The sequence below is a fragment of the Dermacentor variabilis genome, chromosome 3, assembly GCF_050947875.1.
Source record: "Dermacentor variabilis isolate Ectoservices chromosome 3, ASM5094787v1, whole genome shotgun sequence".
NCBI classification, from domain to species: Eukaryota; Metazoa; Arthropoda; class Arachnida; order Ixodida; family Ixodidae; genus Dermacentor; species Dermacentor variabilis.
Genome location: NC_134570.1, coordinates 117,108,997 through 117,119,283, shown reverse-complemented (window position 1 = coordinate 117,119,283; position 10,287 = coordinate 117,108,997). Strand labels below are relative to the sequence as shown.

The 10,287-nt window shown below is 44.3% G+C and overlaps 1 long non-coding RNA gene across 1 annotated transcript; it reads left to right on the top strand.

Annotated features, from left to right (window-relative positions):
- Positions 1-925: 925 nt before the first annotated feature.
- On the top strand, positions 926-3,176 carry LOC142576221 (uncharacterized). The gene is made up of 3 exons (XR_012826804.1): positions 926-1,172; positions 2,080-2,178; positions 3,132-3,176. It is a non-coding gene; the product is annotated as an uncharacterized LOC142576221 (long non-coding RNA).
- The last annotated feature ends 7,111 nt before the right edge of the window (positions 3,177-10,287 follow it).

Here is a 10,287-nt window from a genome sequence, read left to right as displayed (position 1 = left end):
GCTTACAATTCCATTATCATTATTTTTCGTGCTCTCAGGAATATTAACATGCAATTAAACACTTCTAGAAAAACTGCAGTAGCAGAGCGAAAACACGAGAGCAACTTGCGCAATTCTGCACTAATATTTCGGTGCCCTTAATAGCCCAACAAAAAGTGGTGAAATGGAAGAAGCTGTTTGGATACATTGCTGAACAAACAGGGACGTGCTGTTGGACGAGCCTCTGCTGTACAGTGGCATCAACGTACAATTTGCATGGTGAATCCATAAAGAAGACTTATAGAGGCGAGATCACGTTGGAAGTTCTCAAACCCGAATTTCCACGTACCTTGCCTAATTCATTCAGAGGTTTACTAAGCTACTGATCTCCTTTCTAAGTGCATCCTCAAATACAGCTTGTAAGGCTGAGCCTATATATTAAGGGCTGGTGTCGTCAAAGCTGTAATTTCTTATCCAGAGCATACGCACTTGCAAACGCAGTCTTCAGTCTCCTCATGAATGTTTACGCGTCGCTGTCACACGAGCAAGATGTGAGCGTCTTTATCGAGCCATGATATCGCTGAAACTACGCTGTGACCTCGCAAAGTTGCTTCGTTCGGACGCAGCGAATAATCTAATCGCACCAGCAGAAGAGCGCCGATCGTCTCGCTCACGGTCCCGATTTGTGTACTGTACCCTCAGTGATGCAGCACAGACTGCGCCCCCCACCCCAAAATAAAATGCCCGGCACGAAACGTAGTAGCAACTACCCGCCTCACCGCTCTAGTTAGAGACCACAACGAAGCAGCAGCAAACAGGCGGCCATGCGAGCATGCAAACCTGTCAGAATAAACGTTCAATTTGCGCGGCCGCTCCATGCCCAATGAAAAGCGACCGGAAGTGACGGCCAACGCTGTACCATCACTTCTGCGCGCGGCAGGACGGGAAGGCGGAAGCTGCGCCATCATGCTCGTTTTCGCGTGCGTTCGCGTCGCGCGCTATGCGAAGTAATTTTAAACGTGTGATTAGTTTTGCGCGCGGGGTAGAAAAAGATGTGGCCCATGCTTTGTGTATTACTCGTGCCCCACTTCAAAGCAAAGCGTTCGTACGCACTGGAAGATGGATCCACGAAGGCTGAAACGAGAAGTTGCAACGTGCCCGGTCGGTAGTACTGGCATGATCGAAACTTTCAGGCAAGTGCCCGTTTATTTGGTATTTGTTTTGTTCGCTTTAGAAATATCTCACTGTGATTTCGTAGCATAATTCATAATTCGCTAATGTAAGAGCAAGAGCGGCTGCACTCCTACTAGGGCAAGTTAACTACCTCGATCGCGTCCCGTGTGACTAATGTTTGTCAAATCTACATCGGGCGTGGTGCGCCTGCATAGTTACGCTTTGTTTCTCAGCGCTTGAACGTTCATTGATGTGATTCTCTTGTGCGTTCAGCGCGGCTGCTTGTAATACGGTCGTTCGCACTTCAGTTAAATGTGGTCGACCACTCTTGCGTCGCGTAGAAAAAGGACTGGCTTAGCCACCTTTCAAAGGAACCGGCGCGGTATTGGTTCTCCCTGATGCGGTCGCGTGTTGCTCTTGCTGCTTGCCGGACGCCTTCAGCATTTTTTCGGCTCGCTTTGTCCGTGCGTGTGCGCGTGCTCGCGCTCGGCTTGATTTGTGTGTGCGTGCGTGTGTGCGCTCAGCTCAGCTCGCTTTGTGTGTGTGCGTGCGTGCGTGCGCTCGACTCGCTGTGTGTGTGTGTGAGTGTGCGTGTGTGTGTGCGTGCGTGCGTGCGCGCGCGCGCTTGCGTTCAGTACATGCCGGTTTGTATGGGCCGGCGTGTTTGCGCGTGTCTAGTGCGTACGTGTTTTGTGAGTGTGTTGTCTGTGGGTCGCTGTGTGTGCGTGCACGTGTTAGCGTGTCTGCCTGCATGCATGTATGTGTGCTTGTTTGTGTTCATCAATGTGCGCGTGCGCGCTTTTGTGTCTGCGCTTTGAGAGTGCGTATACTTGTGTGTGCGTGTGGGTGCGTTTTGTGTGCGTGCGTATGTATTGCATGAGGCCGGTAGAGTTTTACTCGCAATAAAACTCTTCCGATTTGGTGCAGCGAGTGTTCCCGCCTGAAAGCCGAGTTTGGTTTCAAGCCTACCTGGACAACTGCTGTATGAGGCGTCGTTTCTCGGGAGGACCAGTGGGAAGGCGCCAAGTATACGCTTCGTCCAATTGCTCCCATGCCCTGATGAATCGATATCCTTGTTTTTTATTGTGAAAGGAACGTTACATCCAGAGCATAAGTAAATGATTAAGAAATCTGGTAGTGTGTTCCGCCATTACAATAATTCCAATCTTAAAGACGTGGATTTCCCATTAGCCCACATTTCTTTTGATGCAGACAACCGCTGAAATTGTTAGCGGCAGGTTATTCGAGACGTTCTACGTATATAGCAATTGTCTTCAGGAGCTTTAATGAATTTTGACAATTTGAAGTGTTGTGCTTTAGAGGTATCATATACAAGCTTTAGGTCTCCGGGTAATTTGCATGCCCTTCGAGAGCTGTCGCCTATAGCCCTATTGAAATTCGTAACTACAGTTTGGAGCACTGGGGAAGCTAGAAGGCTTGTCCTGGCTCTCGAGAAAGTGTTTAAGCTGGAGGTGTAGGTTGAGGAGTTTGGGGTTGGTAACACAAAGCATTTTTTATGCCTTAGCAGTAGGAGGGACACAGGATAAAAAAAATGTATGTGTCTCAAGCACAGGAAGCTGCTCATGTGGTAGAAGCATGTGTGTGCGTGTGTGTGTGTGCGCCCATGCATGCGTGCGTGTGTGTGAATTCTCTCCTCAAAAGGGAGTATGTGTGTAAGAGAGCTATTTCATTGCTGGTCTGTTTGCCAAGAATTGGCAAGAAAACACAATAATCAATTTAACTTGAAATTATAAACTTCAAAGCATACTGGCGAGAGCAGCATACAAGCATGCAGCTGTGTGACAATCTTAATGCATGACTGCAACATCTGGAAGGAGGCTTGCTTCTTCAGTAAGCAGCACAAAGTCCATATTCTTGGCTTTTCTCGTGCAAACCAAAACGAGGCTCATTGCCAATGATCTTGTCTTTTGTTCTAATAGCATTTGTTTATCTTGTACTTAGAGCGTCCTTTCTCGCAGGTCATGCAGATAGCAGCAATTTCACAATGCCCAGCCTTGGCGCCCCCCATCAACAGCAAGCCACTTGCGTTCGCCTTCAGACAGATGGTTAATGTCTTCTTGAAAGCGGTTGAGAAGACAACATTGTAAGTAGATATAGTTGTGTAGTGTAATATAATAACTCAAGTTATAATTTAAAACTCAGGCTCCTTGGCCGCCTAAGCTTGATATGATGTGCAGTTGTCTGTGGTTGTAAATATTGCTGATGGTACAGTGCATACTGCAGGTATGACTGCAGGTATGCTGAAGTATAGATTGGCATTTTCTTGATGGTCTTTCATAATGAGGATTTTCTTTGTGCAAGAATATTCACAGAATGCCGGGGCATTGTAGCATCATATTCTTGTGCATTCACTGCTAATTTCGTATGACTTTCCTGCTACCAATTTATTTGCAGGAAAGGAATATTTGTTTACTCTCTGCAATGATCTTGTTATTTGCTCATTGCATTACACTCTTCTACTTTTAATTTGTTCCCATATAATTATCGAAACCTTAAAATTTCAGCTGGTTTTATTTTGAATGTAATATCAAAATCAAAATGCACCGGATTGCAATCTAGACTGCAAGGGATTTGAAGAAATTACAAGAAACCAGGACCTCTCGGGAGCGTTAAAAAAACGTTTCCGCAGGTAATGTGCCTAATTGTACTGAGCTAGCTGCTCACGAAAATTGCAAGCATATTTCATTTCACATAGTTTTGCAGGATATAGCAGGCCTATCATAGTCTCTGAGCACAACCTTACCTCATTTGCATCATGAAAATGTCTCATGCTTAATTTGGGACAAGTTCTGAAAAATGAATGTATCATAATTTTGAAACTACACAAAGTATTGGTTGAGGCTGGACAGTTTTCAAACAACTTGACCATGTTGAACTTAGCCATTACAGGACGGAAAAAAAAACATGCACAGGAGCACTCATTCAATGAAATGTGATGCTTGTGGTTATTTTCCACATGCAAAATGTACTTTTAAGCGAGAGAGGGCAGGTAGCCAATTTACAACCATTGTGACTCATGCGCGTAGTAGCAACACAGGATGAGAAATGGTTGTGTCTCTGAGGTTCATTGATTATGTGAAAACTCATATACAGTACCCCCCCCCCCTATGAGGGGTAACCGTGCAATATGTTTTGGGCAAGAAAGACAATTGTTCTAGGAGACAAAAAATTTCAGGCTCTAGTTGAGAGGCTACAGAAAGAAGGACCATGTAAATAGTCACAGATTAACATAAACTGCATCGGAGTGGCATCACAGTTTAGAGCATGAGGAAGGATCATAAGTTTAAATAAGGGAATACTACTTGTCAGTGCATTGCCAAGCTAAGCCATTGAAAGAAGGGGGCGTGCTCTAAGAAAAATAGTTGACAACACATGCTAAATTTTCGAGGAAAGTATGCCAAAATGCCCATTCTTACTAAATTAGTAAATAAGAAATACACGATAAATTTTAGGATGCAGAAAGTGTAATAAACTGCATTGGAGAGTTGGATATTGTTGGGCTGGATGCATGTATTGCAGGGCAAATGAGAATGCCAGTGGGGATTCCCTCATTTTCATTTTGTGTGCACTCTCTGTAAAACAGTTCTCTTTGTCTCCTAGTGTGATAATGTTGTGTAAAAACAGTCATTTTTTAATGCCTTGTGCATTTCACTCTTAATGTGCCATATCCCGTAAGTTTCTCACCTGCAGTACTTATATATAAAGTGTAATGCAGATAGATATATTGCAGATTTCATAATGTCAATTTTGTATTAAGGTCACATACACACTCTTGGACAAATGTCTGTTGTTGAGAGATGTCATTGGTAGTCTTTAAACTTTATTCACTCTTATTTTCTATGGCGAAAAGGCTACTGTAAATTTATGTTTTTGCTGCTGTATGTGCCTTGTGTTCACAATGACATAGTGGTTTAGCATTCACAGTAACATGCAATTCCTTAATTTGCAAAATAGAAACTTCTCCTATCTTTCACTTGTCTTGCCCAGTTGCCTGAGCGGTGCATTCTGCCCAGTCACATTAATTAAGTTTGTTACTTTGAGGAGCTTGTTGCATTATCAAATTTTCCGCAAAGTACATGTGTAATTGCACGGACTGAATTCTCATGATTGTCTTCTTATTTTGCTAATGCAGGATTCAAGATTCCAGCAATGCCATGCGCTGCATTTATTGGTCAAGATGCTCAGAGAATGAAGTCCCTGCACCTCGTGGTTAACCGTGAACATTTCTTTTTCTTTTGGAAAGCTAAAGGCCATTTGCTGCATCACTTGCATTTTTGCAGCTCAGATGTGTACTATATTTTTCTAATTTGGAACAATATAGGCTGTTCAGTATAAAAAATTCCGTACAGCGGGAAGGACAAGGACTGTGAGAGACACACTCCACTGACTTTCAACAATATTTTATTGCGTTGCCACATCGTGTGTGTATACACAGAGGAGTCATGCACAGAAAATGAAAGCCAGTCACAAGGGGTGTTCTAACAGCAAGTCATTGTAAAAAGAACACGGTCACTTGAAAAAAAAACATCACAATTTCTATCTGTTTAGATACAAAATATCACTAGGGGTCAGCGTGATAGAGGGGGCACTAACGCACACACTACCCAGTTTTCTGGTGAAATCAGCTTCAATAATTTACCGGGTGAGCTGTGTGTCGCTAAAACTTCCGTATCTTAAAGAGGGGCATGCAGCCGCTGTCCCGGCAATGAATGCCCAAGTGGCCTTGAACAGTGTGATTGATGTTGTTATAGTGCTCTCTTAAACGATCATTTAGGCGCCTGCCTATCTGTCCAATATATTTACTGCCTCAAAATGGGAATTTGGGAAACCACATTTGTTGCACACATCGCAAAACGTTTTCTGTGCCCGGCAGAGCAACAACTCTGACGTGATTTAGGCGCGTTTACACACTTACAGAGCCCTGCCAGCTTTTCTGGGGCTGAGAGAAGGACTGTGATTTCTGCAGGTTCCCTAATCTTTTTTAGCCTATGGGAGACATCATGAACATACGGTAGCACTGCAAACCTGTGTCTTTCAACCGGCTGGTTCCTTGACTGAGTGCGCTCATCATGTTTTGTGCACTTCAGAAGCTGTTCCGCTATGGCTGAAATTAAGGCCAAAGGGTAGCCAACCCAAGAAAGGCAATTAGCCTGTGCAGCAACGCTATGTTGCATCTCGTGGGAGCAAGATTTATTGAGGCTGTTAAGGAGGCAAAGCTTTACAATATCTCATTTGACTTTGTTGGACAGACAGGCAGGCGCCTAAACAATCATTTAGGAGAGCACAATAACAACGTCCATAACACTGTTCAAGGCCACTTCAGCATCCATTGCTGGGACTGCGGCTGCGTGCCCCTCTTTGAAGGTACGGAAACTTTAGCGAGACACAGGTCATCCGTGAAACTATAGAAGCAGATTTCACTAGAAAACTGGTTAGTGTGTGCGTTAGTGACCCCTCTATCATGCTGACCCCTAGTGAAGTCTTGTATCTCAACAGACAGAAATTCTAATGTTTATTTTTTTCAAAGGACGATGTTCTTAGTACAGTCACTTGCTGTTAGACACCCCTTGTGACTCATATTCTGCGCATGCCCGCTTTTGTACAAATACACATGATGTGGCAACGTAATTAAATATTCTTGGAAGTCAGCGCAGTCTGTCATCTCTCGCAGTTCTTGTCATTCAAGCTGTACATAATTTTATCTCATTAATTGAAACTACCCTTGTTCAGTATAATTATAATGTTTGATACGACCATTTGCTGGCAAACGTTAACAGTGTGATATTTAACTTGAACTTTTGCATGACTGCCTATGCCTGTGTTCTTTTAGTAGCCAGAGTATGGCTAATTTATTAAACCATATTTGCTAATTTGCATGCTCACATGCTATACCTTAATCTTGAATTACTGCATCTAAGTGCAAATAATTTAGAAATTTACTATGTATTTTAAAACACTGTCCACATTTTGTGCTCAGCAAAATCGTTTAATCAACAGTGGTTTGTTTTTATCAGGCCTCCTACTGCACTTTGCACCCAGGCACTAGTAGATGTGGAATATGCACTCTTTTGATTTATAGTAAGAAAAGAACCTATTTTCAAACTACATATTGTATATGTACCAGTGGCTTAGAGATACAAAACAAAAATTTATAGAAACTGGTATTGTAGTTAGAAAAACCGTTACACAGCACCTTTAGCCCAGAGAACTCGTTTCACAAAAGAGGACAAACAATGTAGGCACTAAAAAATTCTACGTATTTTTTGTGCTCAAGTAATCTTGTTGGAAATAGAAAATTAGCAATAAGGCTCCTGGCATAAACCTCACTTAAAGCATGTCTGTGCTTGGAAAGTATTGTTTCAGTCTAAAAAATGTTGGCCAGTTATGCTTTACGTCAACTTTCCAAACTTTTCATAATGCTTTGCGATTACATTAGTGTACAAAATAACAGGTGTCTTTCTTGTGCGTTTGCTCTGCATTTCAATTGCTTCCCTAATTCACCTTTGCAATATGCCTGTTTTTAAGGCATCAAAACTTGAATTTTCGTTCACTGGAGCCTAATACTAAAAATTTATTCCTTTATGTGGCCCAAACACTGCGAATCAACCCAGGCTCTTTCAGTGCCGCTATACATAGTTTCTTCTCTAATAACAGATTTGATCAATACATATATTTTAGGTACCTTTGTGGGGAATGTACATGTTCTTGTACTTACCGATGTGTTTGGTGATTGTGCATGTTTATATTTCATGTGATTTATGTATGTGTTGTACTCTGTATTGCAGCATGCAATAAATATATTTGCGTTTTCTTGAAAATGCAGCATATATCTTACCAGTCTGTGTTGCATGTTATTTGGATATGGAACTCGTGATAACCTTGGTGTTGATATACATGCTCAAAAGTGTCAAGTTTGCTAGGTTGTATTTGTGCAGTGAAGACAGGTTTTCCAATATACACCATGAATTACTAATATGTAATGTGATCCACACATATAGGTGTTGTGTATGCCTATCGAAGCTTCAAGGCCGGCTGTTCGACAGTGCGTTTGGTAGCCGAACTTGAACCTTCTGGCACATGCAATAGTTGCACGTGGATCGCTGTACATAGTAGTAATTGAAGGCGTGTACTGCCGAATCTGCCTTCCATACACGCTAGAAATAAAAGGGTGTACACCCTTCCAACACCCACACAGATGGGTGTTAATTTGGACGAGCACCCTTACACCCTAAATTTATTTTGCTGGACACCCTTCCTTTAGGGTGCTATAGTGGCACCCCAACTGTAGGGTGTAGACAACAGCACCCTTAGGGTGTTCGTCTGGCGACAAACTGATTTACACCCTTAAGGGTGTTAAAATGTTTAGTGTGAAGTAGAAGAACAACAGTGAGGGCTTTACATCAGATCCAGCGCAGTGTTTGAATATAAGTGATGCGAATGTTCTTTTGCGTTTATGGAAGAGTTTTCAAGTGTTAAATATGTGGCGTGGCTGCCGACTTCATGCAGATTGATGGCGAAATCGACACTCTGTGGCTTACTCCCGAGTCGTTCCTAATTTGACAAGTGATATCAATCGTTCTACTCGATACAGAAAAGCCGACCTGGCGGAAACACCGGCATACCCTTTGCGTCAGCTCTTATGCCATCGGTATCCGAAAATGCGCGTTCTCACCGTAGCATCAGTGCTAAACACTTTTGACCGCTTCAGCCGGAGCAGCGGGCTCACTTTCTCGTGTGCACTGGAGCAGTAAATACGTTCACTCTCGTCACCGCGCGATGTCATATCTGCAGCATCTCTCAGCTTGATGGGGTGCCATGCACCGGGGCTGAACGAATCATGCTGAAATCGCAAAAGATGTTTACTCCATGCGGTGCAGATGATCCGTTATCGTGCGCAACAGTCATAGCGTATCGGCCGCGACATGGGCTATCGCTTTGTAGCCCACGGCGCCTCTACCCACCAGTGTTGCAGAGTTACCACTCCGGAATCGGAATGACTCCGGAATCATTCCACATTTTCACGAACCCGGGATGGAATGGGAATGGAATGGTAACAACGCTTCGAAGAATGGAAATTGAATTAAGTGCCTTCTGCCTGGTATGGAATGAGAATAGAATTACGTCTCTTTCCGAAAAAAGAGCGCTTTTAATCTCGCGCTGTTTTTTCTCAAAATATGCTGAAGAACCAACCAGCCCACGCTCAAACATTATTACGTCATAGCCTCGAAATTAACAATAAAGCAGTATTTTTAAATGGCTTGGCTGATTACTAGCACAGTAAATTTATAAGCATCCCGCCCTACTTCGATTCCGTCCTGATATACTGAGTTGCTCCGAACTTTGTCTGGATTCTTCGCTCAACCGCAGCTGTGTGCCGTTGGTATCCGTCGTGCGGAAATAAGGTGGCAACATACTTCCGCCGCCCCCTTACCCCCTGTGATCAGATTTTTTACCTCGGCGGCGCCTTCGCCCTGGCCGCCTGCTGTCTCCCCACCCTTCACTTCTTTGTGCTTGTGTCGCCGTCGGCGACTCGAACGCATCTACGAAAAAGCGCTTCTCTAAGTTGTGATGCGTACTGCTGGCGCAAGCATTCGCATACCTGCTTGTGCGCCGTCTGCCCTCGTACTCCTGACCCCTACCCCTCCCAACCATATTGCAATACTGTCCCCCCGGTCAAGACACACAGACGCCTTTGCCCGAAACACGGTCGACGAAGGTCTGTAGATCAGCGCAGCACACAGGCGTACCCGTTGAACTGTGCGCCCTCTCCCTCAATACAGAGAGAGAGAATAAACATTTGAAAGCATTGGTTCGGAAAGCCAGCTGAAGCAGGAGAGACCAGGTAACCGCGACCACAGCAGGCGCCTCCCCGAGCCCCGACGCGACCATTCGCGCCGACGAGAACGCCCGATCGCTCTGTTCTAGGGTGGGGGGTGGGGGGGGGTGGAGGGGTAAGGGAAGTCCGGGTGGCGCCGCCGCCGCGCTCGTGCCTGCTGGCGGCTAGAAAAGGCCAACGGTTCATTTAGTATTTCGCTCATATTGTAAAGGCTAGACAGCGCTTCGAAGCAGCCCCCTCGGCTTTCTGTGCTACCACACCCACCTTCCTTTCCAGCC